This window comes from Myxocyprinus asiaticus, chromosome 41 (genome assembly GCF_019703515.2).
Source record: "Myxocyprinus asiaticus isolate MX2 ecotype Aquarium Trade chromosome 41, UBuf_Myxa_2, whole genome shotgun sequence".
Taxonomy (NCBI): domain Eukaryota; kingdom Metazoa; phylum Chordata; class Actinopteri; order Cypriniformes; family Catostomidae; genus Myxocyprinus; species Myxocyprinus asiaticus.
Window position 1 is genome coordinate 26,836,895 of NC_059384.1, and position 11,829 is coordinate 26,848,723.

At 38.0% G+C, this 11,829-nt stretch overlaps 1 long non-coding RNA gene across 1 annotated transcript; it reads left to right on the forward strand.

The window, feature by feature from the left end:
- Window positions 1–292: 292 nt before the first annotated feature.
- Window positions 293–2,577, forward strand: LOC127431942 (uncharacterized). The gene is made up of 3 exons (XR_007895669.1): window positions 293–337; window positions 687–1,498; window positions 1,697–2,577. It is a non-coding gene; the product is annotated as an uncharacterized LOC127431942 (long non-coding RNA).
- The last annotated feature ends 9,252 nt before the right edge of the window (window positions 2,578–11,829 follow it).

The following is an 11,829-nucleotide window of genomic DNA, read 5'->3' on the forward strand; positions in this document are numbered from 1 at the left end:
ACATTTCAAAATCTAATTGAAGAGTGGGGAATTGACCAGACGGCAGTCGGGTGTGTCACTACTGACAATGCCACCGATATGAAGGCTGCATTCAAATCCCTGCTCCCATCAACCTGGATCAGCTGCTTTGGACATAATTTAAACTTGGAAAGGCCCTGAAGATTGACCAAGTAGATGCTGCTGTGAGGGCTTGCAGGAGTGTCATCCAAGGACTTAACCACTCATGGAAGAGAAGGAGGGAGCTGGCAAAAAAGCAAGCAAAACTAAATCTCCCTCAACATACCTTGATTTAAAACAATGTGACTAGATGGGGGTCCACGTACGACATGATTTCCAGGTAGGTTTGAATTTCTTCGACATAACAATATCCTGTCTATAGAACTATTCTGTCAATGTCAACATAGGCTTATTCAATTTAAAATGAATGTACACTAAATGTAACAACAACATAGATAAATCAAGAAATGCATTAGTTATTAGTATTTAGTAAATGTTTCACTTACCATGCACTACACACTTACTTGCCTCTCTCTCACTCACTCTTTTTCTTTCTCTTTCGCTCACTCTCTCTTTTTCTCACTCTCAGACACACGCACACACATTTCCTGCATGCTGCTCAGCAAGCCTGTTGTGTAGATTAGGAATTAGGAACATTTTTCTAACTTAATCTAATATAATGTTTGCAGATTTGTTGAGCAGCATACTGCAGTGGAAGCTACTCTCATGGGTGACAGAAGTACCTGGCACCTTGTGCTGAAGGGGTCATAAATTCCTACTCTTAAGGACACATGTAAGATAGAGGTCTTCACGGGTCCAAAAATTTGTGCCCGAACCCAAAGAGACCTGGAAATGTACTACCTGGACCTGAACCGGACCTGTCTATTATTTGAAAGCTTGGACCTGTACCCATGCAGAACCGAGCAATGCCAGACCCGGATCCGAACCGGACCCGTCTATTATTTGAAAATTGGGACCCGGAGCCGGCTGTGAGACACAGACCTGTTCGACACCGATTTCACAGCTGATTGCTATTAACAAGTTAATTTACAATTGTGAAAACAAAACTTTGTGTCTTACCTAATGTAACATTTAGTAGCCTTCTCCCCTGTGCCTGGCCATGATACATATAATCTATCCTCTTTGCCAAGAAAGTTGGTAAAATACATCCAGGATTTCTGTGATTCCTCTCTTGCTGATTGAAACAGCATAGTTAATCCACTCGTTATTTCAGATTCAAAAGTCCACTTGCTGTCACGGTGACGGATGACAAACGCAACTTGTTTAGAATCAGCTTTGCAGTTTTTTTGAATCTCGCATAAGATAACTGACTGTGTGCCCTTTTGCTGTATCACATTCTCCTCCCTGAGGCCTGTCCTTCAGCACCTGACTGAATCCATCCTGGCAGAAGAGGATAATGACAGCAGCTTGGTGAGTTGCATGAAACGTGACATCCACAAGGACTTACAAGAGCAGTATGAATATTTGGATATGGCTACAGGTGAGTAGGCTGGTACCACAGATTGGTACTTACTCTCCAACCTGTGAATATCATGAAATCCTCAGACTTATGTACCCTTTTTAAAATTTTATTCATATTCTTATTTTATAACTACTCTTGACCTTGCTGTTTGATTATGTGTTTTTGTGTTTTGTGAGCTCCTGTAATAATGCAATTTCCCTCTGGGTTCATCTACAGTGATGAACATGGCCTGTATACTGGACCCGCGGTTCCAGTTGAACTTCATGGAAGAGTCTGACTCGATTCCTGCAATCAAAAGACAGCTAGAGCAGCAGGTCACACAGAAGTCTTCTGCCAATTAAGGTAGCTCTCGTTCTCTCTCTCACAGGAGTCTTCTGCCAGAGGAGAATGTGAAGATGAGGGGACCAGTGTCTCTAGCCCTGAGCCCTCAAAGGCTTGCTTGGTATTCTCAAAATGATAACAATGAGAAAACAGCAGGAGAAGGAACAATCAGCAGACATGGTGAAACAAACAACAGTCCTAGAAATGTCTACATACACATCCATGCCCACTATTCCTGTGGTTAAAGACCCATTGCAATGTTGGGAAGCTAATGAGGAGTTTCCAAGGTTGGCAAAACTGGCACAGAAAGTCCTTTGTATTCCTGCCACCAGTGTTGCATCAGAAAGTCTTTTCAGTTCTTCTGGGAAAATTCAGACAGTGTTTCACTTCAGCTTGAAATCTAATAAACTAAACATGCTCGTCTTCCTTCATAAAAATTTGTCATAGGCAGAGAATGTGAAAAATGGAAAGAGGAAAAATTATGTAAGGACTTGGTCAGTGGACATTAAATCACAGTATCAGAGTGGTTAGTTGTCATCCTGTTGTCTCACACACAAACTCTCTGTCCCCTGCTCCCTGCAAGTGATTTTGTTTCAGTTGACATTGTATTGATGGTAGATGTTAGGCCTTGTGGATCTTTTGTTTATCAGTTCATCTGGTTACCATTAAGTGTAATTGTTCTTTTTGTATGCTTTTGTACTGTTATGGTTACAAACTGTCTCTCCACCTCCCTACACTCATATTTTGATTGTAATTCATTGGCCAAAAAAAGAAAAAAAAAAACCACACAATAAACAAAGTTAAAGATGAATTTGACTGATAGCATTATTTTCTTTAATTTTACATTTTTATTTCTATAGATATCACAATAATATCGTTATCATGAATTCTTTTGGCCACGTTAAATGTGTAGTGAAAATCTGATATCGTGACAGCCCTAGTTCGAGGCAGCTCTGAATGTCTTTCCACTCTGGGATGTCTCTCTGTAGGGCCCACTTAAGTTTTTCTGTGTTTTCCAATGAGCGGCTCCAATTCTGGAGGTAATCCACCAATGCTGAATAAAAGTTTCTCACTGCACAAAAGAAATCATCCGCTCGCATGTCACGTGCAAGGATCGCTGAAAATGGCTCTTAGAAACTTTGGGCATTTTCTTGAGAAAGAAAGTATGCACACAGTCCATTGAAAATGTGTAGTATTCTTTCAAGAGCTGGGCAAAGAGACAGGAAACGTGTGTTGCCATGCTGCAGTAATTTCTGATAGCCAAGCTGCACAAAAGCGAGTATGTTGCATATGACAGCTTCAGATTTGGTGCGGGCAGAAGAACATTTCGGATCATACAATTTCTTAATCAATTTTGCAGTGCAGTCAGCTGACCAAAAACTATGGCCGTGCACAACAGAAGAATACGCATCAAGTCCTTCACTTGCGTGCACCTTGTCAGATTCGTAACTTTGCTTCACACAAAAAAATCGCTAACACTTGGTGTGGCACACTTACTTTTAGCAGCATCCACATGCTTTTTTTATGAACATGCTGTGCGATGTCGGTGCGGCCTCCATGGGTGATGGAAAAGCGAGCTCCACAAATCTCACACCTCACTTTACTAGGCTCTGTCTATGACTCCTTTTTTAGAAATGTAAACTCTTTTTGAAGATCCTCATTAAATGTACATGCACGCTTCCTTGACATTTTTCCAGCCACAATTTCATCTGTGTGCTCTTTCAAACTGTCTCTTCAATCAGTTCACTAACTGTACATCTATTGATAGGGGACTGTGAGTGGATAGTTTAATCCAATCATGTACCTCAAATAACATGGTGTGATTTTATTGGTTTTACAAGCCGTATCCTTGGCTACCTTTGATTAGAATACTCACGTGACTAAGAAAGCCGCATAGGCTTAGAAATTTTAGGAGAGGGGAAATCGGGACAAAACATGATTTTTTCAGAATAAGTGAAAAAGAATAAGTTATTGAATCATGCACACGGGAAAAACGGGATGTCTGGCCACCCTATGATTGTAACATTTCATGATTTATTTATTTTTATTTTATTTTGTCCAGTGATTTGTATTAGCAATATTACAATTGATTTATTTATTAATTTTGTCCACTTCATTACATTTTGATGAATTTATTTACTTAGTCAGCCATATTACATTTTATTTATTTATTTATTTAATTTTATTTTGTCCATTATATTACATATTATTTTAAAAAATAAAATAAAATGTAATATAGTGGACAAAATAAAACACGTTTTATTTACATTTATTTATTTTGTCCACTATATTACATTTTATTTTATTTTGTCCGCTATATTACATTTACTTGTTTATTTGACTTTGTCTGCAATATTGTCCGTTGGAGTTTCCCACTCAGAATTACGACTTTGTGGTGGCGTTCATGTGTGTTTAACTCATAAATACGATCATTCCAACATGACTTGAATGCACCATTATCTTGTCTGGAAATGATTTGAAGCAATAAGGCCACTTCTCACCAGTGGAATTGTTTTTTTTTTTTTTTTTTTTTTTTTTATCTTGTTTTTGTTTGTTATACATGACAGGTTACATTTCAAGGTGTATTTAATTTCACTATACATGTTACATAAATAAATAAATAAATGTCACACCTTATTTATGTATTTATGTGTATGCTTCATTGTATTTAATTTACTGATTGCAACATTTCATTATTTATTTATTTTATTTGTTTATTTAATTTGATTTTGTCTAGTGATTAAAATTTGCTATATTACAATTTATATATTTATTTATCCATTTTGTCCACTGTGTTACATTTATATATTTATTTAGTCTGCAGTAATACATTTTATATATTTGTTTATTTATTTTGTCCACTATATTACATTTTATTTTGTCCGCAATATTACATTTAATTATTTATTTATTTTGTCCATTATATTACATTTTATTTTGACTTCTATATTACAGTTACTTATTTATTTTATTTTGTCAGCGATATTACATTTATTCATTTTATTTGTCCCTTTAATCCCTCCATAGTAGTCCTGTGAAAATAAGAGAAGCGTAAATGTTTGGGATTTATGGTGAAGTAAGCAATTTCTGCGGTACACACACACACACACACACACACAAAAAAAAATAAAAATAAAAAAATTGCATGCTAACGTTAGCATGCTAAATGCATCCTGGTTGGAAGCACTACAGAGTGTAGTTCAGAGTGTAATAACTATGCTATGGTTAGCACAGCAATTTCATGTGAAACATTTACCTGGTTGGAAGCTTTATTTGAATTACAATGACACATCTAACTGTGTTGGGTTTACCCAATTCAACTAGGTTCTTTCTACACAAAGTGTTTGTGTTGAGATTACATAGTAATTATAATAAGAATAAGAAATAAAAAATAAGAAAACTCATTTCTAACAAGTGGAACCAATGTCCATGATTGAATCAAGTTCAAACAAAAGGCTTTTTTTAGTGTATTAGCATCACCAAATGTAATTGAAAAAAATACAAGTTTCCCTCCACACTCGTTCATCAACTTTTGTTCTCCATTCAGTTCCCCCTCTCTTGCTTAAGCTCTGTTTGTTCAACTAAACCGGCCGCATTTAGCCAAAGGTGGAGAACCAGAGACCCACCGATTCACACACACCTGGCAGATTTAAATGACGACATTTTCGCACATTTCAAGACCGATTCAAATTAATTTGTGATGGATCATGCATCTATAATGTGTTGCTTTTATACACATCCTGTTGACTGATTAATCACTGAGGCAACATGTTTTTACATGTGATAAGCTTTTGTAATTCATTGGGTTTCCCAAATGGTCTAAAAGTAAAGAGAATTATTTTTTTGATGTCAACACTATTCTTCAATATCAGTTTTTACATTCTGTGTGTAAGGATATTAAAGCCACATGTCACCCATCTATGTAAATCTTATTAAACCTTTTTTTTTTTTTTTAAATGTCCCTACTACATCTCACTGAAATTACAGAGAATTCCTGAGAAATTACACTTATCTCTCTGACAGCCCTAAGCTATGTAAACAGAATTTGGTTGTGGCCCGTGCATGTTAGGCAAACAGATAACTTGGGAGGCGGATCTCTGAAAATGATGTGAGTTAGGACTACCCGTTTGGCCAAACAGTGGAAGGTAGTTGATCAAATGGGCGTAAAAATTTACTCCAGAGGGAAATTGCATTATTACAGGAGCTCACAAAACACAAAAACACATAATCAAACAGCAAGGTCAAGAGTAGTAATAAAATAAGAATATGAATAAAATTTAAAAAAAGGGTACATAAGTTAAGTCTGAGGATTTCATGATATTCACAGGTTGGAGTCAATTTTACGCCCAGGACTTACACTGAAGAAGGATCCTGAGCCATATCTAGGGCCTAAAATAATATAGAGACTGAAAGAGCTTCAGCACCTATGCCACACTGTCTATGTACAGTATATATTTCTCATTTTTTAGTTAAATGGATAACACACCTGACATTTCATGTATTATTTTGTATAAATAATACTAACCACATCCTCCACAGTTTGAGTAATAAATGTGTTGAGTTAATATGCGTTATTAATAAAATTTTTATATCCTTTCTTATATGCTGAAATCCTGACCCATGACTTATTAAAAAAAAAAAAAAAAAACATGTTTTATATGTTACAAATATATTTATTTTTATTATTCTTCTTTATCTTATTTATGTATACATTTTAGTTGGTTTTCTAATATTTGTTTTTATTTTTATTTTTTTATTATTATATATTTTTTTTCCTTCACCTGTACTTGTCTTTATGACTCAGTGATTGTATTCATACATTGTTTGATCTTATTGAACATTTATATTTAAAAAAATCCACAGTTTTAGCACCATTTGTGGACTTTTGAGACGGTCCTTTACCCACCGTAGGCAAATTTTCCAACTTATATCTATGTTAAATTTGCGATCTGGAATGATTTCACTGTGAAGCCATCTGAACAGCTCAAATACAAATCACGTCCCGTATTGATTCGATATGGGACGCATCATTTTATCTTTAAATACTGGACGATCCCATATTTTACAGGACGGGTGGCAACCCTAGGTACAGAGGCAGCATGCTTTATCTATGTTGCTACTATTAGATTACAGCCACACTGGCTCCTCATGAAGCATTTATGCAACATTACAGCAGCGTGTAAATGAAGGCTTGTTGTCTCTTAAAAGCTTTCGTAATCATCCTCCATCCAAAGGTGATAGAAGACATTGAAGACATTAATGTAAGCTATTGTAGGCAAAGAGGGACACTGTTAAAAACTGTGTTTACACATTTAAATACTAAATTAATCCAAGGGCCAAAATGCCCAAGGGGAGCAGAATATCCAAAAAAAAAAAAAAAAAAAAAAAAAAAAAAAACTCATAAAAAGTATGAGTTTACAATCTATTTATGAAAAAGTTAATATTGTATGTAATATTGAGGATACTACAAAGACTGCAAGCACTGTGTTATTAGCAATATCGAAGAGCCTCTATTGAATTGAAATAATGTGAGCAATAACATGTATCATGCTGTGAATTTTATAGGCTGCATCCACACACACTACTACTATGCACTTAAAGTATATACTTTGCAGGTGATGTGCAGTAGGCCAGTATTGGGACCTACTCATAAAATTGCATCATGATACCAATCCGTTTGTCTCACTTACGTTTGCCTGTTAGCGTTAGCATCTAGCTAAATCTGTTACCTTAAAAATAATTATTACTTATAGATTCGTATAATTGTAATTATATAATATAAAATGATAAGCCCTGACAAACTTGCCATACACTTCTTATTTTAACATGAAAATGAGCTTGCGATTCGCTGCATATATTTGCCTGAAATTTGCAGCTCTTCACCGGCAGTGGTGAACCTGCAGCAAATCTTTGGTGACAATGAAGAGTTTGCTGCAAAGATCATTTGCTTTTTTTTAAAATAACGAGTGCTGAGTTTGTGGCAAATTTGACAGAACTCTCGATTTTTTTAAGGGGTGGCAGGTCTTTGCTATGTGGAAGCTGTAAGGTGTTCCTGGTCATTTTGATACCCAAGTTTCCGAGATGGGAGGAGTTGTAAAACTTTCAACATGGCGGAGGAAAGTACGTTTCTGTAGTGAATGACAAGTTTTATTACTTTATCTAAATACATTGTTAATGCTTGCCATTTCAGTCATATTCTTTTATGTATATCAGCAACAATTTAATGCATGTTGAATATTTTTAATACAATTCCATTATCATCAGCAAGCAAACTGTGTAATATGTATTATGGTGTCAAAATAAATGTTCCTAAAGAAATATGTACAGTATGGATGAGCCTGGCGTCGTCCATGTTTCCTGTTCTTTCCGACAACAAAGGACTTGAACAAGAAGTACTCCTAATTACCATTTTAGAATTGGGAAGTAGGATAATTCTGACAGCACATGGAGGCAGCACTGTTGTCTGCCAGGTCCAATAACACTGAGGTATCATTCATGTTACACACCAAAATGTATTACTTATGGTTAGGGGTTTGTTCAAATCTCTTATCCGAAAAATAGGCAATAGTAATATTTGACTTAGCAAGCACCACTAATGACATCATCTTATCAGAGGAACGTACATTCTATCAAGTCTCTCTGCTCTCCTGATCTGGAATTTCTCATGCTTCTGTGTCGGCCATTCTGGCTACTAAGGGAATTCACAGCAGTCATTATCACAGCTGTGTACATCCCCCACAAGCCGTCATAGACCGGGCACTCAAGGAACTGTATGGGAGTATAAGTGAGCAGGAAACTGCGCACCCTGAGGCCGCGTTCATTGTGACCGGGGACTTTAACAAAGCCAACTTCAAGTCAATCGCACCGAAATAAATCCAACACATCAGTTGCAACACACGAGGGGACGGGTTTTGGACCATTGCTACTCTCCCTTCCAGGATGGCTTCAAATCCCTCCCCTGCCCACCATTTGGCAAATCGGACCATTCTTCTGTTCTCCTTCTGCCCGCTTACAGGCAGAAACTGAAACATGAAGCACCAGCCCTCAGAACGATCCAGTGCTGGTCGGACCAATCAGTTTCTATGCTACAGGACTGTTTTGATCACGTGGACTGGGAGATGTTCTCTGATGATGACATCGAAGTCTATGTTACACGCCTCTGGCCAGATGGCAGTGGCACAATGCAGTTTTTCTAAAACACAGGAATAAGAAGACGGAAAGAGTTGTGCTGCTTTCATTAGCGTGACCGACAGTTAACAATGCAATCTCTTATCAGTTTCCTTAGCATTATTGCTCATCAACATAGACAGCCATTAACACTTCACATGTGCACTCTATAACATCAATAAATCCTGTTTGTTACCAAATCATTTCAGGGAGGTTTTAAACCCTCATTATACACTAATACGCACTAATATACATTCTCTTCAATGTATTCATGAACCTTGACCAGTTACTTGAAAAGATTGACATTTTCCCTCAGTAATAGTTCCCAATGTTTAGTAAAACATCTATTTTTAAGTATTAGATTGTACATTTTTAACCAAATAAATCAGCAAGTCACTCTTAAATGTTATATAAACACAAAATTAAATTATTTAAGCAAACCCAATGACTTTAACTAGTCATCAATCATTTCCTCTGATTACTATTATATTATTATCATCATTACCACATTAACTGTGTAATATAAGCTATAACTCTACATTTCATCAACACTATAAACAAACACAGCAATTGTAAGGGGTGGGGGTGGGGGGGGGGGTTAAGTGTGCAGGAGCTTACCATTTTAACTTAAGTATAAGTTTACAAGTAACCTCATCACGACTAATAATGGCCGTCAACAGAGTAATGCCTCAGAAACAAACTCAGAAAATCAACTCTATTCACGAAGCTAAAGTGTAAAATAATTCACTTTGACAGTTTATACACTTAAGTAATCGTGATGTTATATCACCAAAGTCTTTATAACAAGATTTACCCACCTAAAACACAGCAATAAGAAGTCGGAAAGAGTTGTGCTGCTTTCATTAGCGTGACCACTCTGGTAATGGCTGCCAATTTCAGTGGTACACGATAAAACTCCAAAGTCACTAAACAGCACACATGCCCCCTCTACTGTCCACTCAGGGAATTGCATGTTTTCAGTCCATAAGAAATACAGTTACAAAGCATATCACCACAAAAATAAACAAAACGATCATCATATTCACTCAAAACATAAATATTTGTGACCAAACATTTAGGGTGTCACATCTACGCTGATAACGTAACATGTTTCATCAGGAAGTGCATAGATGATGTAGTACCGACCAAAACAATACGGATCTACCATAAACCGTGGATTAATAGCGATGTCCGTGCGGCACTTAATGCGCAGACCTCCGCTTTTAATCCCGGGAATGCGGAGGAGCATAAACAAGCCAGTTATCCCCTCCGCAAAACTATCAGAGCAGCCAAATGGCAGTACAGGGACAAGATTGAAGGATAGTTCAACACCGACTCTAGAAGCATGTGGCAGGGAATTAATACAATCACAGACTTCAGAGGGAATAAAACTCCACCATGAACACCGCTGCCTCTCTTCCGGATGAGCTTAATAATTTTTATGCTCGTTTTGAGGGAAATAACACCACCCTCGTGGAGAGAGCTCTCACAGCCGAAGCCACAGAGGTTAGTTCACTCTCCGTCTCTGTAGCGGACGTAACCCGATCCTTCCGATGGATGAATATCCGTAAAGCCGCGGGTCCAGATGGCATTCCAGGCCGCGTCAACAGAGCATGCACAAACCAACTGGCTGGTGTTTTTACGGACATTTTCAACCTTTCCCTCTCCTTGTCTGTGGTCCCCACATGCTTTAAAACATCCACCACTGTGCTTGTACCAAAGCAACTCAAAATCACTTGCTTAAATGACTGGCATCCTGTTGCTCTGGCCCCCATCATCAGCAAATGCTTTGAGAGGCTAATCAGAGATTACATCTGCTCTGTGCTGCCTGCCTCACTGGACTCACTGCAGTTTGCGTACCGCAACAACCGCTCCACTGATGATGCCATTGCACTTACATTACACACTGCTCTCTCCCACCTGGAAAAAAGGAACACACATATGTGAGAATGCTGTTTGTAGACTACAGCTCAGCATTCAACATCGTAGTGCCCTCCAAGTTTGATGTGAAACTCCGGGCTCTGGACAGCTGGATCCTGGACTTCCTGTCAAGCAGACGCCAGGTGATTAGAATGGGCAGCAACATCTCCTCATCACTGACCCTCAACCCTGGAGCCCCACAGGGCTGTGTTCTCAGCCCATTCCTGTATTCCCTGTACACAAATGACTGTGTGGCAACACACAGCTCCAGTGCCATCATTACGTTTGCTGATGATATGACGGTGGTAGGTCTGATCACGCACAATGATGAAACAGCCTACAGAGAGGAGGTGCACACTCTGACACGCTGGTGTCAGGAGCACAACCTCTCCCTCAGCATCAGTAAGACCAAGGAGCTTGTGGTGGACTTCAGGAGATAAGACAGAGATCACAGCCCCATCACCATCAATGGAGCACCGGTGGAGAGAGTCAGCAGCTTCAAGTTGCTCGGTGTCCACATCACTGAGGAACTCACATGGTCCGTCCACACTGAGGCCGTTGTGAAGAAGGCTCACCATCGCCTCTTCTTCCTGAGATGGCTGAGGAAGTTTGGAATGAACCACCACATCCTCACATGGTTCTGCCTGGTATGGCAACAGCACTGCCCTCAACTGCAAATACACTGTATTTTTATTGTATACAGTCTTCTTATTTTGTGTATACTGTATATTGTATATTATTAGGTGGATATTGTATATTGTGTTGTATAACAAGATGTGTAAACTGTGTTATGTGTAAATCAGATGTTTATTGTATTTGTCATACTACTATGTTGCTTGGAACTGCACCCAAGACTTTCACCCACTGTTGCACTTGTGTATATGGTTGAGTGACAATAAAGGGATTTTATTTGATTTGATCTGTTTTCAATGTTTCAAATA